The 11,752-nt window shown below is 46.1% G+C and overlaps 1 protein-coding gene across 1 annotated transcript in view; it reads left to right on the top strand.

Annotated features, from left to right (window-relative positions):
* LOC103254066 (probable palmitoyltransferase ZDHHC14) overlaps positions 1–11,752 on the top strand; it is a gene marked incomplete at its 3' end in the record, with an annotated part of 217,691 nt that overhangs the window by 139,953 nt on the left and 65,986 nt on the right. The window lies entirely within an intron of this gene.

Here is an 11,752-nt window from a genome sequence, read left to right on the forward strand (position 1 = left end):
CCTCTCACTGTGGGAGCTTTTCTGTCCTCTCAATAAATCCTGCTTTCTCAAAAAGAAAAAAAAAAGTAACACATGCACATAGTTTAAAAGCCAGATTGTGCTTAAAGACTTATACCAAAACCAGCCCTCTCCCACTCTGACTTGCTTTCAACCGGTTTTGGTGCTAACCTCCATGTTTCTATGTAATATGCATGTATTTCTCTCTCTGTTTATTCATATTAGACATCCTCTATTTGCTTTTAATTCTCTTATAATCCCTTTTCTTTCTCTCCTAATCCCTTTAGTATAGTTATATCATATATTTTTATTGAATTCATATCCAGGTTTTTTATTATTTCAAACCTGTAAATATTGTTCACATTTGTGCCAGGTGGTATACTATGAATATTACCATATATAACACTTTAATTTCCTGACTTATTTTTTTTTGTTGTTGTTGTTTTGCTTTTATTTATTTATTTATTTTTAGTTGGAGTCTCACTCCATCACCCAGGCTCCAATGATCCTTCCACCTCAGCCTTCCAAGAAGCCAGAGTTACAGGCACACACTACCACGCCCAGCTAATTGTTTTTATTTATTGTAGAGATGAGTTCTAGTCAAGTTGCCTGGGCCGGTCACGAACCCACAGGCTCAGGCAATCCCTCGCCTTGGCCTCCCAAAGTGCTGGGATTACAGGCTGAGCCACTGAACCCAGCCAACATATTTTTGTATCTGAACTTTTCCACATCCTCCAACAGTTCTGTAAAAATATGTACATATAATTACAAAAGGAGCCTCCTTCTGCTTCCATGTGGACTGGCCTGATGCATTACTGTTATCCTGGGATCTCTCAACACTATCCTCCTGAGGATTTTCTTTGCCTCTCTTCCTGCTGGATTACCTGTTCCTGCATCCCAGCTCTTCATCTTCACAGTTTTCCTCCATGCTTTTTGTGGAAGACACCCTATGGTATCTTTAGGAAGTAGTACATTTTTGAGATTTTAAACATCTGAAAATATATTTATTTTTACTCTTATATGTGGTCCATTGTTGAGTTGGGTATAAAAATATGAATTGACATGTGGTGGCTCATGCCTGTAATTCCAACACTTTGGGAGGCTAAGGCAAGAGGATTGCTTGAGCCCAGGAGTTTGAGACCAGCAAGACCTTGTCTCTAAAAAATAAAAATAAAAATTACCTGGGTGTAATCTCAGCTACTCAGGAGACTGAGGTGGAAAGACTGAACCCAGGAGGTCCAGGCTGTGGTGAGCTATGATCATGCCAAAGCACTCAGTGGCAGAGTGAGACTTCAACTCAAAAAAAAAAAAAAAATTGAAAATCATATTCAATCAGAAATTTGAAGAAATGATGTTTCTTCTAGTTTCCAAATTTGCTGTTCAGAAATCTAGTGCCATACATACTAATAAATACTTGAATCTGACCTCATTCCCACCATTCCGTTGCCACTTTCAAAGCTTTTAGACTTTGTTCTTCATAGCTGGTGTTTGGGTTTTTTGTTTTTTTCAAATTGTTATTAGTCATTGTATGAACATCAATACAATGGTGGTGAGTCCTGTTGATGTAGAAATCTGAGTCTTTTTTTTTTTTTTGAGTTGGAGGCTCACTACGTTGCAGAGGCTGGAGTGCAGTGGCATATTTGCAGCCACCCCAGCATCCACCTGCTGGGCTCCAGCAATCCTTCCGCCTCAGCCTTCCAAGTAGCCGGAACTACAGGCGCGTGCTACCATGCCCAACTAATTTTTTATTTATTGTAGAGATGAGGTCTCACCAAGTTGCCAGGGCTGGTCTCGAACCCATGGGCTCAGGCAATCCACACACCTAGGTCTCCCAAAGTGCTGGGATTACAGGCTGAGTCACCGAGCCCAGTCAACATCTGAGTCTTTCATTTCTAGCAAGTGAAATTTATAATTTCCTCTCCACCATTTTTTGTCTATTCTCTCTATCTGGGACTCCTTTTATATCTGGAACTCTTCAGATATTGATGTCTTGTATTGATCTTCTAATTTTCTTAGCTTTTTATTGTTCATCTTTTGATCTTTTTGCTTCAATTTCTGAAAAAATTATTTAACTTTATCTTCTTATATTTTTAAGAAATTTTTATTTCATATATAATATTTTTGGTACTAAGAACTCCTTGTTCTCTGACCATCCCTGTTTAGAGCGTCCTGTTCTTGCTTTATTTCCTGAAGATATAAATTCTAGTTTCTTTGAAATTCATAGCTGGCATTCATGTAATAAAGACCAGGCACTGTTTTAAGTACTCTATACATATTAACTCATTTGATCCTCATAGCAACTCTTTGAAGCAGTACTATTTTCATTCTTACTTTATGGCTGGAAAAACTGAAGCACAAAGAGGTTAGGTGACTTGCCCAAGATCTCACAGGTAGAACATGATAAGGCCAGTATTCAAACCAGACTGGGTTTAGATACCATGCCCCCTACTATCTGCCTCTGCTCTCTGCATCCCCCCTCCCCCCACCCCCTTTCCTTCATTTCTTTGTTTTTGTGTTTTTTTATGTTGAAGACTTTCTTCAAATCTCAGGTGACATTTGGCTATCTGTTCATATTTAAGAGTGACTTATGATTAAGCTTATTGCAAGCTCTGTTTGAGTAGAACCCTTTGGCTGGTGGGCTGTGAGACTTTGGTGTGATTGGGTAGCCAACCAACTTTGCCACTGGAGACCCCCAGTGACCAAGAAGTCTCTTCCAGGGTCCTTCAGTTTCTCAAAACAAAAGTCCTTTAATCTTTTGCACTGAAGCTTCAGCTTGGCTGTTGGCATTCTTAAGGTGAGAGAAAGGTCCAGGGTCTTGTTCAGTATGCACATTTTCTGCGTCATCTCCATCTTCAGGCTGGTATTCCACCTCTGTCCTGTTTTGGTGTCTCTGAGGACAAGACCTGTCTATTTTCTTTCTTTCAGTCTATACTTTCCATCTTCTGCACACAAAAATCTGGAGTTGGACCTAGATTATATGCGAACAGGTTCTGTTTTGAGTTCCTGAGCTTTCTAGGTCCTGCTGGGGGAAATGGACTTGCCTCTCTCCACTTTACCTTCTCTCCCCACCCTCACACTTCAGGCACTTAGCTTTGACCTTCCTTAACACATTAAGTATGTTTATCATCCCCGCATTTGTTTTCAGTTCTAGTTGCTTCCTCATCTTTGTCATATTACCCTTTGCAACTTTACATTCTTTATGCATGGCTGTTCTCTATTCTGTATTAAACAATTCTTACAGAAGGGCCTGATCTGTTGCTTGTTTCTTCTGATTTTCACTGATCTGAGTTTGTGTACTTGGTGCTTGTTGATCTTTGATTGTGAGCTCATGGCTAGTTCTTTGTGGAAATTCCCACAGGCCTGCATTGGGAATGCTTTCCTCCAGAGGATGTGTGTCTCCTTTTATGGAGAGCTATTGGATCAGCAGGCCTTAGACTACTTCAGCCTCACTTTGCTCAACACAGGAGGCTCGGCCTCAACTCCTCCTCTTTGCAGCTGACCTGGGGCATAACATCCATACTCATGGTGTAACTGTCCATTGGCCTCAGCCATCGGTATAATCCTGCCTTACTGTTGGAGAGTCATTTGACTTCTCTGTGCCTCAGTATTCATATGTTTTAAATGGGAACAATCACACCACCTACCTCACAAAGTTATTGTTAAGACTCAGTGAATATGTGTGAACATATGGGGCAGGCAGGATTCTGAAGAGGTCACCCCAAGACTCCAGCTGTGAATTACATCCCTAATCTAGATGCTGCTGTGAAGGGACTTTGCAGATGTGCCCAAGGTCACTAAGTGCTGCAGTTCTGCTCCTTATCTTTCTTGCAGAGATGGGAGGATTGTGGAAACTTCCCCTACCTTTTGAGAGCTCAACAGTGCACCACAGAGTGAGTCATGCACAGGTTCTGGTTGCTTTGCCTCCGCAGGGTCCCCCAGAGCCCTCGTCTGCCATATTCTCGGAACCAGAGGTCTTCATTTCCTTTCTATTTTTGCATATTATTGCTTTGGGGAGTTCTGTATGTCTCCTATTTCACCAAAGATGGAGCTCATGTTTCAATTTCTTGTTCTCCCAGTTGGGGAGTAATTTTCCAGGGAAATGGACATGGATAAAATCTAAAACGTTTGCCCTGAACTTCCTACTCTTCAAAGGTTTCCATTCCTCGGTGTACAAAGCCCTGTGGGCTCTGGGCACAGGCACATTTATGTGTTTTTTCTATTGCTATTGTAACACATGATCACAAACTCAGTGGCTTAAAAGAACACACAAGTATTGACTCACCGTTTGTGTGGGTCAGAAGTCAGTGCAGCTTGGCTCAGCTGGCTTTTGGCTTAGGGTGTCACAAGGTTCAAATCATGGTATCGGCAGGGCTGCATTCCTTTCTGGGGGTCTGGGGGAGAACCCCTTTCCAAGCTCATTCAGGCTGTAGGCCGATTTCAGTTCCATGTGGTTGGAGGACTGAGGTCCCCTCCCTGCTGTTGGCCAGGGGTTGTCCTCAGCTTCTTGAGGCCCCCCTGCACACAGAGGCTTGTGCCCTCTGCTTCACTCCAGGGACGGATCTCTCCCACCCTGGAGTCTCTCTGCCTCCCTCCTCCTGCCTCATTTCTGTAACAGTTTCTTCCAGTACACCTCTAGGCTCTTCTCTTCCGCCCTTAAGGACTCGTGCGATACACTGGGCTGACCTGGATGATCTGGGATAATCTCCCCATCTTTTTTATTCTAAAAACGTGGGGTACAATTCAGGGTTAGGTATACAAATGTTCATTATGATGAAGACATGTTGATGAGATGTGCCCCCAACCTCCCCTGGCAGTTCCCACTACCGCCAATAATCTCCCCATCTTAAGGTCAGCTGATGAGTAACCTTGGGCACATCTGCAAAGCCCTTTCACATCAGCATCTAGGCGAGGGAACCTAATTCGCATCTGGAGTCTTGGGAAGACCTTTTCAGAATCCTGCCTACCACACAGGCACACACATATTCACTGAGTCTTAACAATAGCTTTGTGAGGTAGGGGGTGTGATTGTTCCCATTAAAAATACATAAAAACTGAGGCACAGAGAAATCAAATGACTCTCTAAGCTCGTATAGTTAGGGAGCGGCAGAGCTGGTTTTAAACCCAGCAGTCTGTCTGCAGGTCCTGTCTCTGTTCATAGCCAAGATGCAGGCTAGACAAATCCCATCGAAAACACTGGTAAAAGCCATATTAGTATTTTGAAATTAATGAAAGTGTTAGAGATAGAGTTGAGTATGAGGTAAGTCCTTCATAATAGAGTGATTTCCCCCCATAGAATTGACTTGTACTATTTTTTTTAAAGATATGTTGGCAAACGTTGTGTGAATAATTGGGAAGGAAAGCATGTTAGACACTTGGCACATCGCATCATTTCTAACTTACAGGTGGAGGAACTCAGGTGAGGGCCGCATTGGCCATCTCCCTTCCTGCGGCCCATGCTCCTATCTCAGTGTTCGCTCATCTGTTAAACTACCTCCTTCAGCTGTTCACCTGCCATGGCTGCTTCCGCTTTTCTTACTCCTTCCCCTCACAACTGAATCCCTGAAAAGAATGTTCTAGATTCTCATTCTCATTCTCACCCAGATCTCCTCCACAAGCAGTCTTCCGTGGTCACTACTCCACAAAGCTGCCCAGGTGTGGACACTGGTGAGCCCACCCACCCCAGGACACCCACGAAGCCACGTCTTACTAAGCCCTTCAGCACTAGACAGCAGGGCCACTGCCCTCTTCTGGAACTCTCTTCTCCTGCTTCTCTGCTGCTGCTCTCACCTACTTTCTGGCTTCTCAGCCACTTTTTCTGATATTTCTCCACCTGCCTCCTCCTTTGCAGTCTGTATAAGGGCGGAACTCCAAGGGACCAAAGGGAAGCATGAATGAGCGAGATGGGAGGGGTGTCAGAGACGAAGGGCCCACCCCGACCCAGCATGGGGCCCCCCGCCAGGCAGGCGCCCAGGGATGGGCCACCTCTGTCCTCCTCGGATACCTCCTGAACTTCAGGGCTTTAACTACCACACTCAGGCTGCTTGCTTTTGCTGTTTTTGCCATTTCCTTTTTCATTTTTTCTCTTTTCAGCATTAAAAAAAAAGATATGCTTTTGTCATCATCATTTACCTTTGTGGCTTGGAAATCGAACCGTGGAAAGTGATCGTCTCCAACTCTAACCCTCACCAACCCACCCTCCGCCTCTGAGGCCCTTCCTCTTCTCATGCTGGGTACTTTAAATCTACTTCTCAGGTTCGGCTCTTTGTTATAAGTTCCAGGGCCGGGCTGTGGGGCAAAAAGGATGGGTGACTTGCCTGGCATTTCCACCTGGTGGGCCTGGCTATTGCAAAAGACAGACAGAATTGGAAGGGGTGAGGCAGGAGAGGAGTCACCCCGTGCTGGATTTTCCTCTTTTCTTATATCTGTTTCTAGTGCCATCGTCTGTAAAGCACAGCTACTCATTCTGCTTGGAGCAGAGCATGGAGCAGAGTAGGCGGTGGCGAGACTGCACGAGAAACATTGTAATCAAATGGCTCATCCACTTGCAAATGGTGAAAACGCTCAGCACATTTAACTGCCATGTCTGCTTAATGCAGGTGCTATCTCCATATTGACTAGCTATATGCTGTGAATTTCTAGGTGACCCTTGTTTGCGTGTTTACATAGCGCCTAGTGCAAGGTTGTAAACAAATAACCTTTCAGTAATGCTTAGGATATTGATCATATTCATGACAGCTGGGAGAGAACGTTTTTGATTTCTTAGAAATGGATGCATAGACAACATGCTGGAAATAGGGAAGCGATGAAGTGGAAAGAAAATTCAAAAGGAAAGCAGTTTGGAAGGAAATAAGGGGCCGGGTATGGTGGCTCATGCCTGTCACCCTAGCACTTTGGGAGCCCAAAGCAGCAGAATCACTTGAACCCAGGAAGTCAAGACCAGCCTGGGCAACATAGCGAGACTTGGTCTCTACAAAAAATCAAAACATTAGCCAGGTGTGGTGGTGTACACCTGTAGTCCCAGCTATGCAGGAAGCTGAGGCTGGAGGGGGGGCGGTGGCAGGGATCACCTGAGCTCAATGGGTCAAGGCTGCAGTGAGCTGTGATTATGCCACTGCACTCTATCCTGGGCAATAGGGTAAGAACCTGACTTTTTTTTTTTTTTTTTTGAGTTGGAGTCTCACTCTGTCGCCCAGACTGGAGTGCAGTGGCCGCTCCCGGCCACCGCAGCCTCAACCTGCTGGGCTCCGGCGATCCTTCTGCCCCAGTCTTCCGAGTAGCTGGAACTACAGGCACGCGCTACCACACCCGGCTGATTTTTTGATTTATTGTAGAGATGAAATCTCGCTGCCCAGGCGGGTCTCGAACCCGTGGGCTCAGGCAATCCACTCACCTCAGCCTCCCAAAGGCGCGGGATTACAGGCTGAACCACCGAGCCCGGCAGAACCTGACTTTTTATAATATATAAATAAGAACCTCCAGGGAGGAAGGTAGTGACAAAGGAATATAGCAATGGCACTGTCTTAAGTGCTTTATGTGTATTTCCTCCTTGAAGTTCCCACTTGTGGTAGATACAATTATATCCTCATTTCAGAGTGGAGGAAAGGGGAGCAGAGGGAGGTGAGGTTATAACTTGCTAAAGTCACATGGCAAGCAAGTGTGCAGCCGGGATTTTAACCTGATCACCCTGATCCAGGATCCGTGGCCCTGGCTGCCCTTGGTGGGCCCTCTGCTAGCTGACTTGTCACCCTGAGAAGCCCCTTCCTCAGCCCATGGCCACATATCCTTCTGGCAGTACTCGTCACCAGCTGTGCTGTTTTTTGTGTTTTGAGACAGTATCTCACTGTGTCATCCCGGCTGAAATGCAGTGGCATGATCCTGGCTCACTGCAGCCTCAACCTCCTGCACTCAGGTGATCCTTCTGCCTCGGTCTCTTTAAGTACCTGGGACTACAAGCACGTGCCACCATGGCCAGCTAATTTTTTGATTTTTAATAGAGATGCGGTCTCATTATGTTGCCCAGGCTGGTCTCAAACTCCTGGGCTCAAAAGATTCTCCAGCCTCGGCCTCCCAAAGTGCTGGGATTACAGGTGTGAGCCACTGTACCCAGCTAAGCTCTGCTCTTAATTTGGCCTTTTCCTCCCTGAGGATTTGGATACTCCTCCTTCAGCGATGTAGCCACACTTTGCACTATGCAAAGCACAATCTACGGCTCAGGCACATGCAGGCACACTGTGGCGTCTCCTGGGAAGGAGAGTGACCATAAATGGCTTACTTAGATGTGAGTGAACTTGTTGGAACAGATCAAAATACAATCGTCTTTTAGTGTCTATGTTTCCAAATTTGCACACTCATCAGAATTTAGGATTGGTCTATACTATATATTCTTTTTTGTTTGTTTGAGTTGGAGTCTCACTCTGTTGCTCAAGCTGGAGTGAAGTGGCACGGTCACGGCCACCGCAGCCTCAGCCTGCTGGGCTCAGGTGATCCTTCTGCCTTAGTCCTCCAAGTAGCTGGAACTACAAGCACGCGCCATGATGCCCAGCTAATTTTTTGATTTATTGTAGAGGCGATGTCTCGCCAAGTTGCCTAGGTTGGTCTCGAACCCGTGGGCTCAGGCAATCCTCTCACCTCAGCCTCCCATAGTGCGGGGATTATAGTCGTGAGCCACTGTGCCCCACCTTGACTTGTTCCATCCCCTCCCCTCACTTGTTCTTTTTAAGGAGACTCCAGCTGAAGACTCCAGGGGAGGGTCCTCAGCTTGTTCATTACATCTCACTGCTGAGCAGATTGCTCTTAATAGTCCACTGTTCTCGGTAAGATGAAAACAAAATTGACTGTTCAGCACCATTCTCACTCTCTTGGTGTCATTAGCCTTCATAAACGCACACTTAAACCTCAAGAGCTGTCATTGATGTGGCTATAGAAAAGGTGTTTCGCAGCTGCAAGTGTGGTGGTGGCCTCCACACCTGCCCATAAAGCAGGGCCTGGGATTCAAGGGCTGGGGGTTGGAGTGGATGGTAAATCAGCCATTTCCAAACATTTCACACCATCACCTAAGCTGTTATTTCCTCGGTCTCTTTACCTGATCACACTCTGCACTCCATCTGGGATTCTGACAACACCCACAGAAGACTCGGAAACACAGACTCAGGCTTTTTTTTTTTTACACCTCTTACCATTTATTATATACACTGAACCAGGCAGCCACTAAATGCCATGCATGCATTTCTTTCATTCATTGTCATTATTATTATATGACTATAGCATTTGTATATGATATGCTTTGTTGTTATTATATATGATAATGATTATATGATTATCACTGCTTTTATCTTACAAAATAAAAAAACTGAGGCTCAGAGGGATTAGGAACCTTTGCCTGAATCATACAGTTAGTAATGGAACCAGAGGTCACAGCCCAAGTCTTTTCTAACTCTGAAGACAAAGCTCCTTACCTGTCTTCCATGAACCTGAAGGGAACTTGGAAATCATCTATTTCCAGCCCCTGGATTTTTACTTTTTTGGGAGCAAATCTTGGAGAAGAAGAGTGAATAGCTCAGGGTCACCCCGTTGGGGTCTTCAGACCCTGGTCCCATGCTCTTCCCACTGTGACACATCGTCCAGGTCCTTTCTCCCAGACGGTGGCTGGGTCCTCACACTGGTCTTCCCGCATGAGTTTGCTCACCAGAATGGGTTCTGTCTGTAGAAAAAAAAGGAGTCTGTAGAAGAAAAAAAAATATAGTTTCATTAAGCGGGTGTGAAAATGCAAATGCAGAGACTGAAATTAAAAATAATTGGAGTATGCCACATTGAAGGCAGGCGGGTATACATGGGTTCTGGGGCTCTCAACGTTTCCTTGGAACATGGCAGTGTGCGCGTTATCAAGCCGCAAGCAGGCTCGCAGCTGCTGTGCTGCCAGCGCTGTACTGCCCGTCCCCTCTCTGAATTCAGGGCTGGTGGGTTCTGCTCCATCTGCTTGCTGGGAACTTGGATTTTTCTGTCTTTCCAGGCCGTGGTCACTTTCACCTGTGCTCAGACACAGCTGGCTGTGCAAAGAGGAGGCACTGCTGGGGGTGGGGTGGGAGGCTCTGCTGGGGGAGGGGTGGAAGGCTCTGATGGGGGAGGGGTGGTGGCTCTGCTTTGGAGGACACTAAAGTAAACATCCTCGCTTACGAGGTGATTGTTAAATACTCGGATCTCATCAAGAAGTTGGATTGGGACAGCCCCAGGATCCCCATCTAGTCCCTTAGGGTCCGTGTATCTTAGCAGGCAGTGGGATGAGAGAGGTTCATGGCAAATGTCACACAACTTGAGTGAACTCCTGGGCAAGGGATGGACCCCTCCTTCTAGGTGTTTGAGCCCTGCCTTCTGGTGACCGCTGGAAGGCCTCACTGGCCTTGACCTTGGCAAGGCTGACCAGCCTCTCCTCCCTGCTGGCAGTGGGCAATAGGTGACAGCCAAGCCATCAAAAACAAGCCTCCTGGGTAACCCATTCCAAGAGCAGGGGGCGTGTGGGACCTTAGTCTTGGGGGAGCCGAGCTGTGCTGTCCCAGAGACTCCATTTTGCCACAGTAATTTCGGAAGTGTTTGTATCAGGGGGCTCCCAGGTGGCAGAGGTATCAGCAGTGCCAATTTATTTAGTGGGACCATTCGATAGAGGCCAGAATATTCCTTCCAACTCTCCAGTGTGTTCTGAGCTGGGGAATGGCATTTGTGGCTGGAAGGAGGCTTGGGATGGGGGAATGAGAACTAATGGACAGAGATGGCCCCGAACAACACGTCTTCCAAGCCATGGTGGGGCCTGATGAACCATCCCACGACTGAGCCTATCTCTAGAAGCCAGAATGTTCCTGCCTTCCCACTGCAGCAGCTCTCTGCTTGGGTGGTGAGGGATAAACACCATGTAGTCAACCCTCTCCAGATCTCTTGCACTGTCTTTTGAGCAGAGCACAGTGTAACTGATTGCTTTCCGGCTCACATGATGATAATCACATTTTAGGCTTTCTTTCCTGAGCTGATGCCAAATCACACACCGTGAGCTGGGCACATCTTGGTTTCTTGAGCTGTTCTCAGTCTCTTGCATGAATTCTGGAGCTGGCTTCCAACACCAGCTAGCTGCATTTGTAGATTATTTTTTTTTTTTGAGTCAGGGTCTCACTCTGTTGCCCAGGCTGGAGTGCAGTGACATGATCATGACTCACCGCTGCCTTGACGTCCTAGGCTCAGGTGATCCTCCCAAGTAGCTAGGACTGCAGGCATGTACCACCATGCCTGGCTAATTCTTGATTTTTTTGTAGAGATGAGGTTTCACTATGTTGCCAGGGTTGATCTCGAACTCCTGGGCTCAAGCAATTCTCCCTCCTCAGCCTCCCAAAGTGCTGGGATTACAGGTGTGAGTCACCGTGCCTAGCCTGTATATTTTTTTAAAGTAAACATTGTATCACTGTGTAATATAATTCAGAAAAGTGTACAGATTACAAGGGTACAGCTCGATACATTTTTACAAAGTTACCAGGCTAATATAGCCAGCCAGCACTGGGAGTAAGAAATAGAACATTGTCAGCACCCCACAAATCCCCTTGGTGCCCCTTTCAGCCACCACCCTCTCAAGAGTAACTGTCACCCTGCTCTCTAACATCACAGGTGCCATTTTGCCTATTTTTGAACTTTACATAGATTTTTTTTTTTTTCTTTTTGAGTTGGAGTCTCACTCTGTCGCCCAGACTGGAGTGCAGTGGCCGCTCCCGGCCACAGA

Source organism: Carlito syrichta, unplaced genomic scaffold, assembly GCF_000164805.1.
Source record: "Carlito syrichta isolate Samal-C Ts95f unplaced genomic scaffold, Tarsius_syrichta-2.0.1 Scaffold268229, whole genome shotgun sequence".
NCBI classification, from domain to species: domain Eukaryota; kingdom Metazoa; phylum Chordata; class Mammalia; order Primates; family Tarsiidae; genus Carlito; species Carlito syrichta.